Source organism: Ursus arctos, unplaced genomic scaffold, assembly GCF_023065955.2.
Source record: "Ursus arctos isolate Adak ecotype North America unplaced genomic scaffold, UrsArc2.0 scaffold_5, whole genome shotgun sequence".
In the NCBI taxonomy this organism is placed as follows: Eukaryota; Metazoa; Chordata; class Mammalia; order Carnivora; family Ursidae; genus Ursus; species Ursus arctos.
Window position 1 is genome coordinate 56,633,393 of NW_026623067.1, and position 22,688 is coordinate 56,656,080.

The 22,688-nt window shown below is 41.2% G+C and overlaps 1 pseudogene; it reads left to right on the forward strand.

Annotated features, from left to right (window-relative positions):
• Window positions 1–10,382: 10,382 nt before the first annotated feature.
• On the forward strand, window positions 10,383–10,601 carry LOC123001041 (protein kish-A-like; annotated as a pseudogene).
• The last annotated feature ends 12,087 nt before the right edge of the window (window positions 10,602–22,688 follow it).

Here is a 22,688-nt window from a genome sequence, read left to right on the forward strand (position 1 = left end):
GTTGACCCTACCTAATGGGACAACATCAATTATTGGATTGAACTGAACTTTAAATTGGTCATTTAGTTAAATTTCTTCTGCTAACCAGTAGTGGGAAATCATGACAGGAAGACCAGATTAATTATAGACAAGAATAAAGAAATTAGATTTTTTCATCAAATCCAAGCTGCACCATGAATTAACTGATTCTCGACTCAAGATACATTTCTCCAGACACAAACAGCCATGTCATTTTGCTGGTCAGCAACGGAAGAAGGAAGTTGCGAGCCGGCGTTCTGGTATTAGTCCTTCTGTAATATATTATCCTATCGGCCAGGTCTGCTGATTGTTACAGATGTTTTATAAAAATTGTAATACAGTCATGTCGGAAAGCGCAAAAGCAAAGAGAGTGTTAAGTTTTCTGTTGAGAAGAGGCATACAATTATGATGAAAATGAAATTTTTTTACGAATTTGAAATGGTGAGAAAAGACAGGTTCTATATATAAATATGAGATGATTGTTGAATAATAAAATGTTTTTGATCGACAAGGAGCAAATCATACAAAATATTTAAAGCATTATGTGTATGCAATGGAAAATAACGAACAGGAAATGAGGAAAAAGTAAAAGGGAGTGAGGAAGGTGGGGGGAGGAGGTTGAAACCTGCCCAAACAGATTTTTAATGTAGATGTATAATGTACAATTCAGTTTTAGAAAAAGACGCCTGATAGAATGCAGGGAAAGCAAGAAGAGTATATCCAGTTTTAAAGCGTAATAGGGCCACTTCACACACTAATGGTAATCCAAGGTCTGCAAGCTTGTGTCCTTGTTGGTTACTTTTTAATTACTGATAGATTTACAGTGTCTGGAACTAACCTGTTTCTAAATAGAGTTGCTTCTGTGTGGGGGGGGCGCAGAGGCAGGAAGAGCCTTGGAAGCCAGTTATGAGGCCATCCCTAATATTTGCAGGATCTGAAGCAAGGAATAGAAATGCAAGCCTGTGTACCCTATGTCTAAATTATTAAAAAATTATAAATCAAGATAAAATAAATTCTGTTATTTACCTTGACAAATATACCTTCGGAATAATCTGGAATGCTAGGTTCAAATACAGTTTTTAAACTCCTTGGATCCCATGGTGAAATACAGGTGATTTGGAGAAAGTTAGCCTCAAGTCCATTAGCCCCCAGCTTGGCCCCCATCCCTTCCCCCACTGCCTCCTGCACTGCAAGCAGCCTTGAGCACATGCGTGTGGCTAGCCCAGCCAGGATGTCCAGAGCCTCGGCAAACAGCTGCCCTTGGCCCTTCACTGGGCCTGGAAGGGCACAAACTTGGGGCATGGTTTACCCTCAGAAGGGTGGATGTGTGGATGAGGCCTGTGCAGGCTCCCCACACAGGCTTGGGCTGTTCAGGTAGGTAATTCCAGGGTCCTGAATATAAAAACATGGTCTAGAAAGGCTCTAGGTGGGCACCTGCCCTTGGTCTTGCAGATTTCCTTACTGGTGGGGGAGGGGGTACAACAAAAAGAGGGCCAGCATGGGATTTTCTAAAACACAGGGCCCAGATACTAGGTGGTACTCCTGAGAAGTACGGTTTTACATCACAGTGAAGCTTCTCAGACAACCGGACGGTGGCAGTAGGGACAGATACTACCTCACTCAGGTTGTCGCTCAAGATGACTGTCCGGGAGATAAGCTTTGAACTGGGCACACTGGCCTGCAAATGGCTGCCTGTTAGCTCCCAATGAGTCTGGAAAGATATTCCCTCATTTGAGAATGAGTAACCATCAATAAAACAAAATATGGGTCCATTAAAAATTACTGCAGAGTGGGGCGCCTGGGTGGCTCGGTCGTTAAGCGTCTGCCTTTGGTTTGGGTCATGATCCCGGGGTCCTGGGATCGAGCCCTGCATCCGGCTCCCTGCTCAGGGGGAAGCCTGCTTCTCCCTCTCCCACTCCCCCTGCTTGTATTCTCTCTCTTACTGTCTCTCTGTCAAATAAAGAAAGAAATAAAATCTTAAAAAAAAAAATTACTGTGGAGCAAGGGATAAGGGATAGTCTCCTGGAACTTCCAAGAAGTTTTCTATCTCTGAAGAGCCTCAAGGATCGAGAAGAAAATTATAGGGTATTGTTTAGAATCTATAGTAATACCCTATGGAAGACTTTCAAGTAAAACGAGAATGTAATAACACAACTGGTACATGATTGGTTGTATGTAAATCAGAATCAGTTATGTGAGGCCAGATTTGAGGAGCTCTTCTAAGATGCAGAAAAAAGCACAAGCAAAAGGAGACAGAAGATGAAAGTGTGAGCAGAGGTCTAATATATGAGTACTTAGTGTTCCTAGGGAAGCTAGCATAACTAGGAGTTAAAAGTAATCATAATGGATGGAAGAAGATTGAAGTACACAGGCTGAAGGGGCTCGCTGTATTTCAGATAAAAACAGAAGAGATCCATGTGTAGATCTATCCAAAGAGAAAATTTTGCCTTGCACACGTTTTAAAAAATCCTGCTATCGTCCACCTGGAAAAGGCAATTTAACTACACGTTGGAGAGACATGTTGAGCAGTTTTTGGCTAACAGGGCCCTGGTGCTATTTGGAGGAATTGTCTCTTCCCCATGAGAGTCAGTACGGCAAAATGTTGGTCAAGAATCTTTATCCTGGGACGCCTGGGTGGCTCAGTCGGTGAAGCGTCTGCCTTCGGCTCAGGTCATGACCTTTGGGTGCTGGGATCGAGTCCCACATCCGGCTCCTTGCGCCGCGGGGGGGCCTGCTTCTCCCTCTGCCTGCTGCTCCCCCTGCTCCTGTGTGCTTTTTCTCTCTGACAAATAAATAAAATCTTTAAAAACAAACAAACAACAAATCTTTATCCTTTCTTGCCCAAGAAATGGGGATGTGACCTGAGACGACTAGAGTGGTGTCTCTGGAGCTGGAACTTTAACAGAGTAGCACAAAGACGGAAGTCCGTTTCTTCTGCTCGTTCACCCCAGTTCCAGGGCCTTGATGTCCACCGTCAGTTCCTGCAATTTCAGGACTGGCTTTGTTTCTATTTTTTCCAGCCTCTGGGTGAACCTCCCTTTAGATTCTGAGTTCCCCTATATCCCTTCCATGAATTTCGCTTTTGCTGTACTTGGCAAGAGACCCTAAGGGAAGAGAAGATGGGGGGCGGGCGGCGGCTAGGGAACCTGCCAGAATGAGGAAGAAGGTGGTTATATTCCCTTTCATATCGCAGCTCCCAACAATCCCCCGAATGGAAGAGCAAAGCGATTACACTCCCCTAGTGCACCAGTGGGTGGCGCTGTGACACACCGAGTAGCTGATGCCAAAAAAGGAAAGGGGCTGAGGCCTTCTGGACAGGGTGTAGGGGTAGGGTAGGGTGACTCCTTGCGATGGCATTGAATAACGTAAAGCCAGAGCAGAATAAAATCAAATCTGTAAATTATCAGCTCGGGCTGATATGCCGTGGCCTTACTGTTTGGTGCCTTCAAGTCTCAGTTACTGATGTAATTACGCATAGTTCATGCGGGGTTCCTTCCTTTTGTCTTGTCACTTGGGTAAGCTGAGAATATGTCAGATGAGACAGTTGAGCCGCGGGTCATTGTAATGACAAAGAGTGCGTCTTTCGTTTACTGTATTGATATTCTGTATACGTGCACACACAAGTTTATTCTGTATACATGCACACAAGAGGATTTTCTTATATCCTCTCATGACACTAGCAAAGAAACCAAAATCAATTGTCTTCAGAATCACTGGAAGCTTGAAGACTTCTAAAACTGCAGTGTGCACAGGATTTGGGAGAAGAAAAGGCTGTGACCCAAGCATGTAAAATAAGTCAAGTTGTCCTTTGTGTAGGAGGGCAATAGAAAGCTATTTATAGGGGCGCCTGGGTGGCGCAGTGGTCCGGCACTCCACTCTTGGTTTTGGCTCAGGTCATGATCTCGGGTCAGGTCATGATCTCTGGGGTCCTGGGATCCAGAGCCCTGGGTCAGGCTCAGCGCAGTCAGTGGAAGGGTCTGCTTGGGATTCTCGCTCCCTCTCCCTCGCCGCCCCCTCGTGCTTTCTGTCTCTCTCTAAGAGAAATAAACTGAAAGAAAGAAAGAAAGAAAGAAAGAAAGAAAGAAAGAAAGAAAGAAAGAAAGAAAGAAAGAAAGAAAGAAAGAAAGAAAGAAAGAAAGAAAAGAAAGAAACAAAGTTAGTTATTTTTGGGTATGTAAGGGTGCAGGGATTAGGACGCCCACATTCCCTTCTTGAAAAACCTGTTCCAGTCAACCGAGAAAAGGAGCAAAGGAGAGCACTACATGAGGGGAACCATGGTGTGAAATGACGCATGGTTCTAACCTCAGTCTAAACCCAAACCTAACCTGAAGCCAGGAGCCCTGTTGGACTCTTTGTCGTCAGGGGAATTTCGCAGTCAGAGCAGAAAGCTTGGCCCGGAAAGCTTCCCTGAGCCGCTTCCTTCCTCCGCGGCTGATTTTCCTGCACCAGGAAATGCGTTTGTTATGACACACCCTTTGCCCCTCGTGCAGATGCCTTGTTTGGTGAGTTCTTGTAATTTGTATTTCGTTTATGTATTTGCAAACAACACCTCACCTATCCACGGGGTTGTGACTCAGAACTGAGAAATAAATGCTTTTCCCTGTTTCCACTGACCAGGATGTGTAGTGCAACATTTTGACCTTTTATTCTTGCTAAGCAAAGTCGTGTTGTCTGCGTCTTTAAAACCTGGATTGAACAATTTTACCAAACAGAAATAAAAGAATTGGTTTGTAAATATATGTATAAAGATATACATTGAGTGAAAAAAAAAAAAAAGAGAGAGAGAGGTAACCTGAATGTTATCACTAGAGAGTGGTTGGATAAACTGTGGTATGTCTATATTTCTGGAATGTTGTATGGCTATTAAAAAGGAGGAATTACATTTATATGCCCTGACCAATAGGAAAGGCCACCACGAAGTCAGATGGAGAGAAATGTATATAGAAAAATCAGAGGAAGGGGCGCCTGGGTGGGTCGGTCAGTTAAGCATCTGCCTTGGGCTCAGGTCATGATTTCAGGGTCCTGGGATCGAGCTCCATGTTGGGCTGTCTGCTCAGTTGGGGAGCCTGCTTCTCGCTCTCCCTCTACTGCTCCCCCTGCCTGTGCTGTCTGTCACTCTCTCTCAAATAAATAAATAAAATCTTAAAAAAGAAAAATCAGAGGAAAAAACCTTTAACTGTGAATATTTTCATTTGTGTGCATTGCTAGGAACATAAGAATGTGGACCTTAAACTATTAACATCTCTTGTCTTCAGGGAGAGGTGGTGGTTGGAGTGAGGATTATGGCTAAGAGGAATATTGTTGCATTTTTATTCGCTACCACTAGGATTTTTTTTCTTTTTGTATGTAATAAAAGGCAATAAAAGTATATATTACTTTTTCCATCTGAAAGCAAAATCTAACAAAGTAATAAAGATAAGTCATACTGAATGACTTCAGTATTTTTTAATTGAGGAAGACGAATACACGCTCCCGGGATAGATAAGATACTGAATCCCTCTGCATGTCATTTCTTGTGATCTATGATGGTTCCAGTATTGAGTGGGCTTAAAAATTACTTTATGTTAAAGGTTTTCAACTAAATAATTCACATCCCATCAAAGTTGCCCTTTAAAAGTCTGGAATTCAGCTGTTTTTATTATATTTGGATTTGTGCCACCGTCACTACGCTCCGGTTACAGAGGCCCTCGTCCCTTACTCCCCAAAGAAAACGTTGTACCCGTTAGCAGTCAGGCTGTGTTCTCCCCCCTGTCCACACGATGGCAACTACTCATCTCCCTCGGCCCCTGTGGGTTTGCCTGTTACAGAAATACATATAAATGAGCATACAAAAATATATGACCTTTCGTGTCTGGTTTCTTTCAATTAGCATAATATTTTCAAGGTTTATTTGCGTTGCCGCAGGGTGGGTCAGTATTTAGCTCACTTTATAGATAAATAATATTCCCTTACGGACATACCACTTTTGTTTTTCTATTCATGAGTTGACTGGCATTTGAATGATTTCCGCTTTTCGTTGTTAGGAACATCTGAGGTTTTATGTGGGCATGTGTTTTCAAATTTTTTTTTAAGTCTGTTTGTTTGTTGAAGTCATCTCTACACCCAAAGTGAGTCTCGAACTCATGACACTGAGATCCAGAGTTGCACGCTCCTCTGGGTGAGCCAGCCAGGTGCCCCTGTTTTCAAATGTTTTTACCTCTTCTGTATACCTAGGGCAGAACTGCAGAGCCCTATGCGTAAATCCATGTTTAACGTTTTTGGAAACTGCCTAACTGTTTTCCAAAACAGTTGTACTATGTTATAATACCTCAAGGAGTGCCTGAGGATTCTAATTTCTCCACACCTTTGCCAGCCTTTGTTGTTTTCTGTTTGTTTTTTTTTTTAATTTTAGCTTCCCTAGTGTGTAAGAGGTGGTTTTGCTTTACTTTTTCCCAACAATGTACATTGCTGAGTTGTTGTTGTTTTTTATCAATGTTGAGTAATTTTTAATGCTTGTTTGGTCATTTGCATTTCTTCTTTGAATAAATATCTTTTAAAATCCCTTATTAAAAAATGGAATTACTTGTATTACTGTGGGACTTTATATTCTAGATAGAAATCTCTTAGCAAATATGTGATTTGAAAATCTTTTCTCCCATTCTGTGGGTTACCTTCACTCTCTTGATGGTATCCTTTGTAGCACAAAAGTTTTAATTTTGATGCAGTCCAATAGATCGTTGTTTTTGTTTTTTGTGTTGTTGTTGTTGTTTTTTTGGGTTGTGCTTTCTGTGCTGTACCTAAGAATCGATTTCTCTAATCCTAGGTCATGAAAATTTATCCTATATTTCTTTAAAGAATTTTGATAGTTTTAGCTCTTTAATTTAGGTCTATGATTCATTTTGAATTAATTTTTGTATATTGTGTGAAGTAGGGGTCAAACTTATTCTTTTTTGTGTGTGTGTATGTGTGTGTGTGTGTGTGTGTGTGTGTGTGTATCTTGTTGTCCTGGCACCATTTATTGAGAAGACTATTCTTTCCCCATCCAGTTATCTTGACACCCTTGTGAAAAGTCAGTTTGCCATAGACACATGGGCTTATTTCTGGACTCTCAGTTAGATCCCATCAATCTATGTATCTATCTTTATGCCAGTACTGCACTGTCTTGATTACTATAGCTTAGTGGTAAGTTTGGGAATGTGAGTTCCCCAACTTTATTTTTCTTTTTCAAGATTGTTTGGCTATTTTGGGTTCCTTGTACCTCCATATGAATTTTAGGATCAGCTTGTAAATTTCTGCAGAGAAACTCTGTACATTTTGATAGGAATTCCCTTGAATCTGTAGATCAAGTTGGGGAGTATTGCCATCTTAACAGTATTAAGTCTCCCAATCCATGAACATGGAATATCTATTTATTTTGGTCTTCTTAAATTTCTTTCAGTGAATTTTTTGGGTAGTTTTCAGCATATAAATCTTAAGCTTTTTTGTTGAATTTATTCTGAAGGATTTTTTTTGAGGCTATTGTGACTAGAATTGTTTTCTTAATTTCATTTTCCGATTGTTCATTACTAGTGTATGGAAATACAACCTGTTTTTGTATATTGATCTTATATTCTGAATCTTGCTGTATGTGTTAATTAGTTCTAATAGTTTTTTTTTTTCTGCGTTCCTTAGGATTTCCTATATATGAGATCATGCTATCTCTAAATATAGTTCTAATTCGTCCTTTACAATTTTGATGCTGTTTATTTATTTTGCCCAGACGTATTTGCCTTTAGAACAACACTAAATAGAAGTCGTCAGAGTGGACATCTGTCTTCTTCTTAATTATAGGGGAAAGCATTCAGTCTTTCACTATTAAGTGTGGTTGATGTTTGTGTAGGTTTTTTAAACATGCTCTTACTCAGGTTGAAGAGGTTCCCTTTAATCTTTTTTTTTTTAAGATTTTATTTATTTATCTCAGAGAGAGAGCATGAGAGAGAGAGAGAGCAGGAGCGGGGGGGGGGGCGGGCAGAGGGAGAAGCTGACTCCCCACTTAGCAGGGAGCCCGACGTGGGACTCAGTCCCAGGACTCTGGGATCATGACCCAAGCTGAAGGCAGATGTCTAACAACTGAACCACTCAGGTGCCCTATCTTTCATTTTTTTAAAATCATGAAACAGCAATCAGCTTTCATCAATGTTTTTTTAAAAAATCCACTTTATTGAGGTATGGCTACATACAAAAAGCCATACATATTTAATGTATACAATCTGATGAATTTGGAGATAAGTATTCACCCATGGAACCATCACCACAATCTGCGTTCTAAATATATCCATCACCCTCATTGTCAAATGTTTATTCTGCATGTATTGACATAATCATGGGGTTTTTGTTTTTTTACTGTATTAACATAGTGTATTACATTGGTTGATTATCAGATATTAAACCAACCTTGCATTTTTTTAAAAAAGATTTTATTTATTCGACAGATAGAGACAGCCAGCGAGAGAGGGAACACAAGCAGAGGGAGTGGGAGAGGAAGAAGCAGGCTCATAGCGGAGGAGCCTGATGTGGGGCTCGATCCCATAACGCCGGGATCACGCCCTGAGCCGAAGGCAGACGCTTAACCGCTGTGCCACCCAGGCGCCCCTAAACTAACCTTGCATCTTGGAATGACTCCCACATAGTCATGGTGTATAATCCCTTTTATATGTTGTTGGATTCGGTTTGTTAGTATTTTGTTGGATTTTTGCATCTATATTCATAAGATCTTTAGTTTTGTTTTTGCTTGTTTTTGTGTGATGACCACGGTTTTGGTATCAGAGCAGGACTGGTCTCATAAAATGAGTTGGAGAGGGTTTTTTCCTCCGCAAACTTGTGGAAGAGTTTGTGAAAGATTGACGCTAATTCTTTTTTTTTTTTTTTAAGATTTTTATTTATTTGACAGAGAGAGACAAAGCGAGAGAGGGAACACAAGCAGGGGGAGTGGGAGAGGGAGAAGCAGGCTTCCCACTGTGCAGGGAGCCGGATGCGGGGCTCAATCCCAGAACCCTGGGATCATGACCTGAGCTGAAGGTTGGTGCTTCACGACTGAGCCACCCAGGCGTCCCTGATGCTAATTCTTTTTCAACATAGGGTAGAATTCACCTTTGAAGCCATTTGCTCCTAGGCTTTACTTTGAGGGTGGTTTTTGGTTACTAATTCAATCTCTTTACTTGTTACGGGTGGACTCAGATTGTCTGCATTTCCTTAAGTTAGTTTCAGTCAAGTGTTTCCAGGAATTTGTCTATTTCATTTAGTTTACATCATTTGTTTGCAAAAATTGTTCATTGTATTTCTTTATAGTCACTTCATTTTTATAAGGTCACTATTTATATTACCCAGTTCATTCCTGATTTTAGTAAAAAAAAAAATTAGCTTCTCACCCCTTTTTTTCTCTTTGTTAGTCTAGCTGGATGTTTGTCAGCTTGTTGGTATTTTCAAAGAAGCAGCTTTTGGTTTCATTGATTTTTCTCTATTGTCTTTCTATTCTCTTAAATTAATTTCTGCTCTAATATTATTTTCTCTTTCTTCTTTCTTTAGGTTTAGTTTGCCCTTCATTTTAAATTTCTTACAATGGATGATTAGGCTATTAATCTGAAATCTAAAAATTATTTATTTATTTATTTTTAAAAGTTTTTATTTTAGAGAGAGAGAGAGAGAGATAGCGAGAGAGAGCATAAGAGGGGGTTGGGAGGCAGGGAGAGAGAGAAGCAGACTCCCCGCTGAGTAGGGAACTCGAGGCAGGGCTCCATCCCGGGATCCCGGGATCATGACCTCAGTGGAAGGCAGACGCTTAACCAACTGAGCCACCTAGGCGCCCCTAAAAAAATTTTAAATACAGGCATTTACTACTATAAATTTCCATCTGAGCACTGCTTTAACTCCACCCCATAAATTTTGGTATGCTGTGTTTTTATTTTCACTCATCTTAAAGTATTTTCTAATTTCCCCTGTGGTGATTTTTTTTTTTGACCTATTGGTTATTTAAGAGTGTGTTATTTAATTTCTATATTTACGATTTCTTCCAATTTCCTTGTGTCATCAATTTCCATTTCTTTCCATTGTGGTCGGAGAACTGTCTGTTTGTTTTCAATCCTGTAGATTTTCTGAGGTTCATTTTATAGCTTAATGTATAATGAATTCTGAAGAATGTTCCATGGGCACTTGTGAAGATTGTATATTTGTTACTGTTGGGCAAATGTTCTTAAAGTGTTCTGATAGGTCTAGTTGCTTCAGATGTTATATATTACTTTATAAAGTCAGCTCGAATAATCTCAGATATATTACATGATTGGAATTGTATAAAAATTCTCAACAAAATATTCTGAGGGGGATGTGGCTGGGGCTTTGCCGGCCTCACTATGTCGGCCATTTTCAATTTTCAGAGTCTGTTGACTATAATCTTGCTGCTTCTATGTACCTGTACTTATATCTGATCCTTGGCACCCAGCCTCCTAGACAGAAATAAAACTGGAGCATTTGATATATTTTGGAAGTGCGCCAAAACAGGGGAACAGAAGTGTCCTTATGTTGCAATGTGCTGTAGAGTGATGGCCTTCAGTATCCTCTTCATACAGTAGCTTGGAAAAATATCAGAATTTAGTCACCATCAGATTTCAATATGAAGAAAGGACTCATGCGGAGAAAATAATGGGATGAATGATTAACTCTTTTATTTCTGAACATTGAATGAGTAAATTTCCAGCTGCTATTCTCTATTTTTGCTATTGGACCAATGTTCTTTTTTTTTAAAGGTTTTATTTATTTATTTGACAGAGATAGAGACAGCCAGCGAGAGAGGGAACACAAGCAGGGGGAGTGGGAGAGGAAGAAGCAGGCTCATAGCGGAGGAGCCTGATGTGGGGCTCGATCCCAGAACACCGGGATCACGCCCTGAGCCAAAGGCAGACGCCTAACGACTGCACCACCCAGGCGCCCCTGGACCAATGTTCTATACAAATAGGATGTAACCATTTAATTAAGAGTTAGGGGCACCTGGGTGGCTCAGTCTGTTAAGCATCTGCCTTTGGCTCAGGTCATAATCTCGGGGTCCTGGGGTTGAGCCCCGCATGGGGCTCCCTGCTCAGTGGGAATCCTGCTTCTCCCCCTGCTCATGCTCTCTCTTTCTCAAATAAATAAATAAATAAATAAATAAATAAATAAATAAATAAACAAAATCATTAAAAAAGTTTAATATTTTAATATTTTATATTGTTAATATTTTTATTTTATATTTTGTATTGTCTGCAACAATGAGCCTCAGTATGGTCACTGCAATATTACATTGTACAAATGTCATTCTCTTATGTCAGATACTAGTTTTTAATGCGGTATCTCTATGGCACATAATAGAAAACAAAATTGGTAAATTACTGAAGTTCCTTTCACTGTGATTTAGGAATGATAAATCTTTATAGAATGAGGAAGAAAATTTTGAGGGAATCTATGGATTTTAATAATTACTTCTACCTGGTGTGACTGTGGATGGCTTCCCCCCTTATTCTATTTTCCTGTATTTTCCACGTTGCTTGTGATAAGCATGTATTATATAATAATGATAAAAAACTTAAAAACAAATCAGACAAATTGGAAGCATACAGTTAGAAAGACTTCCTGGAGGAGGTAATGAAATTGTGGTAAGATTTATCTGGATACATTTCTTACCACAAAGCATTGTGCAAACAGCTGGCCCTCGGTAGCTGTATGTTGAATCAAAGACGACAGCTTTCCATCTGTGCAAACATTAAATATAAATATGAGGAATTGACTGGTTACTTTGACTTTCACATTAAACTTGTAGACTTAGTGTAGCTCATTCGTGTAAGATGTGAGAAAAAAGACCTAAGGATTAGAATCCTCAATCTTTCTTTTTTTTGGAACCATTCTCCTATTATCTGCCAACAGCCTTGCTGTTGTCAGTAAGATTGCCTATCTTTGGATTTGGCAACTCCATAGTCAGTCTTTTTTATTTTATGCTAGAGGAACCTTAATTAAAGCTTTGTTGGTTATGTTTTGCTAATTTCTCAACATACTAGCAAATTTTAAGTTCTCACTCTATGAAATAATTATGTGTACTTGTTTCTTTTTTTTTTTCTTTTTTTTAGAAAGGGGCGAAAGAGCATGGGGAGGGGCAGAGGGTGAGGGGGACAGAGAATCTGAGGCAGACTCGACACCGACATGGGGCTTGATCTCATCACCCTGAGATCCTGACTCGAGCTGAAATCAAGAGTCAGACACTTAACTGAAGGAGCCACCCAGACACCTGGATGTGTAGTTGTTTTTGATTAAATTGGAGAACAACAACGATATTTATTGGTTTATATCCACATTTGGTCAGAAGAGATTTGCAATGGTTTGAAGAGGATAGAGTTATTTCCTACAACCTTCAAGGACTTTTGCTTTAGTGTGCACTGTGGAAAGCTTAAAATACAGTCCTGCTGTGACTAGAACGGCTCCATTCTTGCTCGCAAGCAGAGCATTTGCAGAATCAGCATTTCTTGTAATAAGATCACGTAAAATGTGGTGCCATCTGCAAATAGATTAATAACATGTGAGGCAGCGCCAGTTTTTATGCCTTGTAATTTGGGATGATTCTCGTCACAACTGCGAGTGGTTCTGTGCTGAAAGCAAGAGGATTAAGCGATTACAGTCTTTCTTCTCCCTAGATTGTGGTCTAGACTACAAAATTTATTTTGGGGCAAGCGTTAGCTTCTTACATAGAGAAATAATAACCTAAGGTACATTTCTCTCAAATCCTATCTTTACTTCTGAAGACATAGTCCCTCCAGGGAGCTTCTAGTGCATGAACACATTAGTACAATTTATGGTGGTGAATTCAACTAAAATTTCCTCTATCAGTGTGTGCCAATTCCCATTCCTAATAAATCTGCTGTGTTTAGGAGTGATGGGTGTCTATAGAACTATTTTTGCTGTATCTCTATTGAGTTAGGACAAGAGCACAAGTTAGGAATTTTTCTGTTTGCTAAAATGTACAATGATAATTCAAATAAAAACAAAAACCAACAAGAATCCCATCTCCATTCTTTTGCAGCTCTTAAGATTTTCAGTGATTTTTCCTAGGTTTTTTTTTTTTTTTTTTCCCATGACCAGACATTGAGGTCAGAGTGGGAGGTTAGCACCTTAATGAATTTCAGGCAATGGTTCTATGGCTAAGGAAGATAAAGGGGCAAGTTTTGTTCTCCAAATTCTCATGGTATCTTTTTTACTTACATAGGAGGATTCTGTATGTGTATATTAGCTGGAAACATTTGCCCTTCTATTTTATTCTTTATCTCTGAAAATTGATCATTGGAATATTTCATTTGTTAGCTTAGGAGTTTCAGGATACCAGCAAACTGCTCTCGACCAAAAAACCTGATGCTTATGTCTCTCTTGAGTTTTGAGACTGAATGTTTTAATGTAAGGGCTGAGGAGGCATGAAGCTGCCCTGGGTAGAATCTGTCTGATGCTTCTTTAAACCAATATTCTTGAAATATTTGATCTGAACGTATTTAGAGGAAAGGCTGAGCACCTTGTGGAGTAAGGAGGACACTTGGGAGCCCCCCCCCTTTTTTTTTTAGCTCTGGCCCTAGAGTTATACATTATACTCAGTATAACAAAGATCTTGCAATGAACTCGATTGGCCTCTTTTGCTTTTTAATGGAATAAGGAAAGGATAATATGAAAAACATTTATGTAACCATTATATGAAGTAAAAGGCGAAGGCCTGTTTCCCCACTCTGCCCAGAGGTAGTGCTATCAGGAATTTGGTTTGAATCTGATCTACACGTATATACCTTCATGAATCTAGGAACAATACGGAATGATGCTGTGCATTTTGACATTTATATGAATGATAGTATCCTTCGTTCAATGTTCTGAAACAGGCTTTTTGCACTAAGTGTTGTATTTTCAAGTACTATCCACATAGATGCACATGCCTAATCAATTTCAAGCGCTATTTAGTGTTCTCTTGTGAAATAACCTCAATTTATTGATCTAGTCTCTGGTGGGTATTCACGTTTTTCCAATTTTTCCCTATTACAAACATTGTTGCATTGCTCCTAATATCTCACCATTTAATATCATAATTGCTGAAGAGTTTTAGTAAAAAATTGAAAAATTGGCCTTTTATCAAGTTAAGAGAGTAACTTTCTATTCCCAGTTTACTAGATATTTTAAAGTGTTTTCTTGAAGGCAGTTTTATCATTCTTTTGGGGGAGGGGTCCTCCTCCCAAATCCAAAAGATTTATCAGAAGTATTCCTTCAGATTAGATACATGATCTAAAACAGAGATTTCATAAATTCAGTTTTTCCCATTTTATTACAGTTTCCTTGATGTTTTGGCACTGCTTGTTGATTGGTTTTCTGGAAGGTTGATCCACCCCTGAATCTGCCTCTGTTAATTTGTGAAGTCCATCATTAGAATATTCTTTTATTATCCAGTTTGAAAACTAATTTATGTGTAAAGCGCAGAGTTCCGTAATTTATAAGGATTCTTAAAATCTTTAGGTTGGAAGATTCTACCTAAAGTCAATGCTCACCTTCATCAAAAAGAACAGAAATTGTCGTCAGATTGAGATGGTTTTACACCAGAAAGCAAAAACACTAATTTCTTTGGATTTGGGATATTCATTTTTAAAAAAAGATTTTATTTATTTATTTGTTGGAGAGAGAGAGAGCACAAGCAGGGGGAGTGGCAGGCAGAGGGAGAAGCAGGCTTTCCTGAGCAAAGAGCCTAATGTGGGGCTTGGGGCTTGATCCCAGGACCCTGAGATCATGACCTGAGCCAAAGGCAGAGGCTTAACTAACTGAGCCACCCAGGCACTCTGGAATATTCATTTTTATTAAGCATATGTAAGCATGTATCAGACCTAAATTTAAAAGAAAGTAATCTATATTATAAATATAGCATAAACTTGATATTTAGGAAATAATGTAAAATGACAAAGTGAAAAAAATTTTTTTTAAGATTTTATTTATTTATTTGACAGAGATAGAGACAGCCAGCGAAAGAGGGAACACAAGCAGGGGGAGTGGGAGAGGAAGAAGCAGGCTCCCAGCGGAGGAGCCTGATGTGGGGCTCGATCCCAGAATTGAATCACTCCCTGAGCCGAAGGCAGACACTTAATGACTGAGCCACCCTGGCGTCCCCAAAGTGAAATATTTTTATATTTACTTTATCCTCAGTACATTTTGTACTGCACAATGAAGATAGAATTACATAAATCACCCTGTGTTTGTTATTTATTGTAATTTCTGTTAATGTGAGAGAATTGAAAATAGGACTTGCATAGAAAGTAAATGTATTTTCTCCGGCTGGAAGTAGGTGAAGCTTCCTGGGGTTGTCATTTCAGTAGAGCCCCACTGGGTGGCAGCAGCAGCCCGCTCCACCCCCTCGCTTGGGCGGCATTCAACATGGCATCCTTTCCTTTTCTGGTAGCCAGAAGGCTGTAATTATGTGGATTCCGAGTTGGAAGGAAGGATGGCTATTTAGAGTAACTCCCTCAAAATATTGTTAATATAGCATTGTGTAATCATAGTAGTACTGATGCATGTATCATGGAGGGGTTTTTTTCTCCTAATTTCTTTTTTTTCCCCTCCAAATAAACATTTTCTCCCATCTGTGTGGGCAACTGTGTATATACAAGTAATCATTTTATCTCAAACCCAGCACAGTGTGAGCCAAGATATTGTCAAATATTAAACAAACACAATATGAGAAACATAGCCTCCCGCCGCCCCACCCCGAGATGCTGTAAACTATCATTTAGGTAATAGGAGAGGTGCCAGTTTCTTTGTGAATGCTTCCTTACTCCCTGCAACAGCGTCACTTCCTAAGAGCATGTGGCATTGAAAGAATTTACTCGGACTCGGTAATGGCTATGGAATGGCTGCTTTGCCATGCTATTCACATTATTGCCTGCTGGGATCCAGAGATGGTTAAATGCAGACTATTTCCGACTTGTTTTAATGTGCTTTCATAAGATAAACGACTGTGGACTAAGGCTGACAATAGGGACTTTATTTAAGAAGCCGTCCAGATCTGCTCTAGGAGCCCTCTGCCTCATGCCTTGCCCCTCATTTTGAGTTATGACCCTTGAAATCCCAGATAGTGGCGAATACTTGGGGTCTAAGAGAGGAGAGTGTTTTAATTGGGTTTAGCTATCCGTGCTTTTCAAGTTGAGTTTGCCCAGCCCTGGGGACATGGTATGGCGCACTAGGCCTTTGGTAAAGCACAGCACAAATGGGGCATATCTTCCTTGAGGTCGTATTTGCTCCTTGGACGATATAAAACATTGCCATTGAGTTCTTACAAGTAGATCTGGAATAGGATGCAATGTTCACGTGAATTTTAAGATAAAATGCAAATCTTCAATTAAGTGTTTTGCTTGCAATGGGCTGTTTCAGTTTATATCTTCCAGACATTCTGGGGCCATGTATTTCTCTCTCCTGCCTTAGGAAGAAATAGTGAATAGAAAAAAGGAAATCTGAGAAGCGCTCACCAATTAGCATGGATTTACTCCACATCAGCACCCACCTGTTACTCATAGTAGAGAAAGGCCATGAAACCTAGGACTAGTGATTTTGAATGGCCCGTTGGCATCTGGAGAGATGAGGCCTTGCGAGGCCCTGATAGGGCACCACATGGGCAGTCTTTGGATGGAAGAGAACCAGGACGCTGGCTGCCTGACGATCGTCACAGTCACCTTATATTTTACAATTTGCCCATGAAGTTTGCCTGGGACTCTTCTTGGTCTCCAGACTTCTTCCCCTGATATTTTTTCTCCTTTGTTTGGTTACTTGCCTAATTAAATCATCCCCCAACTGCAGAGGAGTCCAGATCATCTTAATGTGAGGACTTAGCATTTAGACTCCTTCATTCTAGAGCGTCCTCATTCAGGACCCTCTTGCTCAGGTCCCACCCCTTCACGTCAGAAATGGTTTGGGTGCTCTGGTACACGTTCTTCAGCCTTCCAGGGCTTCCCACCTGAGCTCTTTACTTTGGCCTACTAGGATTTTCACTGTCTGGCTGCCGACTGCTCTTCATATCCCATTCTCCAGACATCGTAGTAATCCAGCCACACTAGAGTCTGTGCTGTTCTTCAAACATTTCAAGTCATTCCTATCTCAGGGCCTTGCCTTACTGTTCCTTCTTCCAGGAATGCTCTTCCCATAGATAACAGTTTGGGTTGCTTCCTGCCATCTTCCACATCTGTCCTGCAGGGTTACTTGACGGGTGAGATCCCCCCGATGACCCATCTTGACACTGCCTCTGCCACTCTCTATCACTTTACCTTGATTTACTTTTCTTCTGAGCCCTTACCCCTGCCGGCCATGTCATGTATTTATCCAGTCACCTATCTGCCTTCCACTTTCCCTCCCCCAAAACAATGAAATCCGTTGGGGTGGGGCCATTTTCTTGCTCAACCCTGTATCGCCAGAACCACGAGTAGTGTCTGGTGTATAGTCAGTGCTCAAAACACGTTTGTTGTATGAGTGGCTGAGCTCTGCCATTTTACAGATCTGATTATTGACATCCACCGAGGTGTAAAAGGTCAGGGGCTAGTGAGTGGGAGAACTGCTCCTACTGGGCTGACCATTTCCATTTCTGAGCATGATAATCCCCACCGTCTGTACCTTTCCATCTCACAATTGACTGTGTCTTGCCTTGTCTTGCTCTGGAGTTGATTCATGGATGGGTCACGTCTCCATAACTAGATTCTAAGCCCCTTGAGGGCAGGCACAGTGGCCTTTCTTTGGAATTCACAGTGTGTAGCGCCATGTCAGGAACCCAAAAGATGGTTAATGAATGCTTATTAAAGTCCTACTTTTTTTTTTTTTAAGCAATGTTATCTGGAGAAAGTATGAAATTTATATATTGAGGCTGAAGGGATAGAATCAGGAATCCTGAAAGCTTTCTGATTCTTAAAAGACTGTCTCTTTACTCCTCACCCTGATCATTCTATAAATTTTGGGCAGAGCCAAAGATAAGTTTCCTCTCTTGGCAATTTAGCATCAAAAAGAAATATTCACTTTAGCAAGATCTGGTTAACCATGGGTCCCCGAGGATCACAGAACGGTTGCCAGCCCTGGGTTTTAGGAACGGCTGGCTAGTTTTATGACCAGTTAATAGCATTTGTAGTTGTGCTTTTGCAAATAACCATGAGAAATCAATTGTCAGGCATGGATGGTATGAGAAAATGACTGTCAGCGCCCTTGAAAACTGGCTGGGGATGAGCACGACGGGTCAATAACTGCATCAAGTGTGTGAAGACTGAGGGAAAGCATTTATGCTGGGTATGAGCTGTCCAAGGAGGAGTATGATTTGGCGGTGATGCTAATATACTTCTTCTCCTCCCCTCGCACATTCACTCCGGTGGGCTCTGTGGAGCAGCTGCTTTGTCTATGAAGAATTAGCCCTATCCATTCAGCCTGCACTAGAGGGAACGGCTGTGTTTTCAGCAGTGCCTGAGAAAGTCCTAAGTCTTGGGTCTCTGAAAGATACTTCATTGTTGTGGTTAAGAGGAATGAGGGTATGTGAGTTTGAATCCTGCCTCTATCATTACTTGCTCTAAGATTTGGGGTAACCTATTTAAGCTCTCCCTGAGTGTGTTTTTTTTCTCTGTTAAATGCAAATCAAAATCCTACGAGTTGCATGGTTGTTGTTGAGATTAAGTGAGGAGCTGGAGGTGAAGAGTTTAATCACATTATCTGACAAACAAAAGAGCTCAAAGCACTTTAAATTAGTAAATACATATGCTTAAGTGAAGAAGGGAGGAACCAGTCCAGTCCGTAACTTTCCTGTCTTCCTAAACTATCCTGCCTATACGCCACCACCAGCCCCCCTCCCCCGCCACGCCCATTTTCTCTGAGAAATGAGCCAGAATTCTCTCCTCAGTCAGCAACCCTGCAGAATTATTTTTCCTAGCCATTTCAGGCTCTGTGTCTGCTGATGCCTACGTACCTGGTTGGAGTTCAGTATAGAGCTAGGTGCAAACTGCTGAGGCTACCGGGCCCAGGAAGCCACCTGCCCTCACCAAATCTTTGGGAAGAGCAAGTGACCATGATGACAAGGGTGGCCATCTTTTCTTTCTCTAGGGAGAGCAGAACCCCAACCTGAGCCTTACCATGAGTTTCTGGGAACTGAGGTGCACTTCGACTTGTGGTTCTGAAAGGAGCTGGGAGCCCAGCTCTTTGAGGGCAGATGCCACGCATGGTTTCTTTGTGTAACGTATCCGCCGTGAGTGGACGTATTGGAGGTCGTAGATTTGGGCAGAAGACTACCCTTTGGTAAGACTGGGTGTGTTGGTGGGAGCGGGGCTGAACGCTGGCCCACTGGAAATAAATCTGCTGCCTCTGATCTCTGGGTACCTTGTTGGGTGACAGGCTCTTACAGAAACAAAGGAAGTGGTGGCCTAAAGGGACTGTCCCTTGTGGGGACTGTAAGTGGCTGAGACTGTTACCGTCTGCTCATCTTGATTCAAATATTTAACAGGAGGTTGAAAACACTGAAGTTACTATGAAATTACCAGTTTTTCTCCTGAACTTAATTTCTGTTGAGGAGGGGGAGGGGTCCCTTGTGGTAAGCGTCTGTTTTTCAGTTTTGGAGACTGCCGGGAGATGGCGCCAGGGCTTGGTTCTTAATGAATCCTGGGCGTACCAAAGAAAAGAAAATGCTTAGTGTAGTCTGTTTTCTGACAAAATCCTTCTTTCTTCAGAAATCTGAACAGAAATCCTTGCCCTGGCATTCCTCGGGTTAAATGCTCCTCTCTCATCATCTGGTGAAGAACTGAGTTTCTTGTCTTGGTACCCTACATTTTCAGTTAGAGATTCTCCATCATTGGGTCTTGTGACTTCTGGTGTTGTCTCGGTACATACGCTAACATAAAACAGAATTGAGCTTGGAGTAGGATTTTAAATGATTAAGATTAGAACTTTCCAGTACGTTGCATGAAAAAAAAATAGTAGAGGTCATGTTATTTGGAAAATAGTAGTTGTTTCGGATTATGCCACTTTTTTATTTTTACTTTTATTTTTTTGCTTTTTAGATCCTTTTCACTAAACCTGCTGTTGTTAGCTCAGAAACCAATACAGCTGATGCAAGAGATTCCAGCACTCTCTACCAGACAGTGTTTACACTTCAGGGCTGATTTCCTACCAAGATTAATAAAAATAACTACGACAACATAAAAATGGCTTTAAGGGCTTGCTTCCTGCGTGACACTACAGGTGCTGAGCACGTGACACTTACCATGTCATTTAATCCTCGCAGTAATCTTCTGGAATGCATACTTTATGATTCCATTCTTTGGGCCAGAAAACTGTAGCTTAAGTTCAATAATTTGCCTGAACTCACTCAACTAGTGAACAGGAGAGCAGAGATTCCAGGTCCACATGTTGGACCACTGTGCTTGCTGAAGCAGTGACTGTGACTCCCACCAACGCACCCAGCCCCACAGTCACTGTGATAGCTCGATGTGCTGAAGGCACACAGGTGTAGGTGTGGGACTCAGCACTGAGCCACATCACGTGGTTTCTTGCATCCTGGTGCACAGGATTCAAACTTCTGAGACCTGCACCATCTGAGCTCTGCTTCCCTCCCTTCTCCCCCTTGATTGCTACTCTCTAGGCACCTTTCTTTTTCTGTGATTTGCTAAGCCCCTTTCCACCTCAGGGCCTTTGCACCTGCTGACCTCCTGCCTAGAGTTCTCTTCCCTCAAATCCTCACAGGGCTGGCTGCTTTTTCTTAAGATAGTGTAGTGTAGATATGTCATCCTTAGAGAGCCCTTTCTTGCCATGTGATCTAATAAGGCTCCTCTGCCTCAGGCCTTTCTTATCCCATCACTCTCTTTCATCTTCTTCATTGCCCTTGTGATGATCTCCATCTTCTCAATTGGTTAGCTGGCTTGGTTACCTGAGTATTATGTTTTCCCTCTCGTTAGAATGTAAACTCTATGAGATAGGGATTCTGACAGTCTGGTTCATTGCTATATTCCTACAACCTAGAACATTCCAACACAGAGGAGGTGCCTAATAAATGTTCATTAGATGAATATGGTGGGAGGAGGTGATAAAAGCAGTGGGGGTCATGGTCCCACCCATCAGGAAGCTCCTGGTACAATTGCAGAGCCCAGGCTGACGTGAAACAAATGATGATGAATCCATGGCAAGGGTGGGGGCAGCCACGGTTAAAGTAGTGGTTAAAAAAAATAGACTCTGGGCCCTAACTGCTTGGGTTTCAATCCTGACCTTGGTACCCCCTGGCTGTGTGACCTTGGCCAAGTTATTTAGCTGTTTTGTGCCTTGGTTTCCTTATCAGTAGGTTGAGGAGTAATAATAATAATGCCCACCTCATGTGATTGTCATGAGGTTAAATGAGGTAATGTATGTGGTGTGCTTGGTATGCGGCCTGACACACGGTGCTCTACAAGTAACTGTCAAATAGATGAAAGTTTAATCCAGCAAAAATCTGTGACTTTAGAAATTGAGAAAAATGAAAATGTTAGTGTTGGGAAAGGCCCTGTTTCTTGGAGGGGCGTGGATTGGATTTGATTGGGTTTGGATTGAAGGAGACAGGGGAGTAGGAGGGAATGTTTGCATTTGCTCTGGTCCCTAATTTCTATGTAGATGTATATTCAAAAAAGGTTTTTTGAGCATGAGGAGAATGGTTGACCATCTCTCCCACCCCTCTGTCCTCCACTGTGTTCTAGGAATACAGTGTATATAATGGGATTTTTTAGAACATTCATATTGCCTGGACTTCACACATACAAGGATTCTCTTTAAAAAAAAAAAAAAAAGACCCCATAGCCTCTTCCCCTCTAGCCAAGGTCCTGGTTGGGGTACAGGCTCCAAAGTGAATCTCAAATGGCTCTAGGATGATTCTACTTGGGAGAAATGCAGATTCCCTACTCTTTTCCCTTGATTAAATTCAAGCAACATGCATTGAGCACTAACTTTGTGTAAAGCAGACATGCGGGGTGTAGGGAGGGTGATAAACAATGACATCCCTGATGACGTAAGCATCTAGAAGAAGTTTCAGATTAATGGTGGTCCAGTGCCTGTAGCACAGTATGCAGGGACCAAAGGGGGAACCAAAACGGGGCAGAGAGAGGAACAGACAGAAAACCACAGTCCCAGGTTATGCCACAGAGTAAAACAGGTTCACAGGCCCCAAGCGGAGGTGGTTCTGAGTGAGATGGTAGGATCTAATAATAGCAGCACATTGACAACAAAACAGAATGTTCCTTTTTAGAGGAGGGTGACTTTTGGAGAAGGGCTTTGTGCATTTTCAACAAGGTGGAAGATAAATGGGAAGAAGCCTTTTCTCAGCTATAAAGAGGACATCAAAGCTTCTGTATTGATCGAAGGGAAATAATTACAATGACATCATGAGAAGAGTCAATGGACTCCCCACACAGAACTCCAGGTCTGATTTATGAAATCTCATCCACTCCCAACACATGGCCTCAGGACACAGTAGCAAATAATAACATTTAATTAAAACACATAAAACAAAAGTGTCAATGACAGCATGTCAAAATCAATAAAATGCTAATTTCTAAAGATTGTGTTTGCATGGGGTCTAGAAATTCCACAACAAAGAGCCTTTGTGGAAGGCAACAGTCTTCCATTTCCTGTGGCTGGAGTTATAGGTCTGGGAG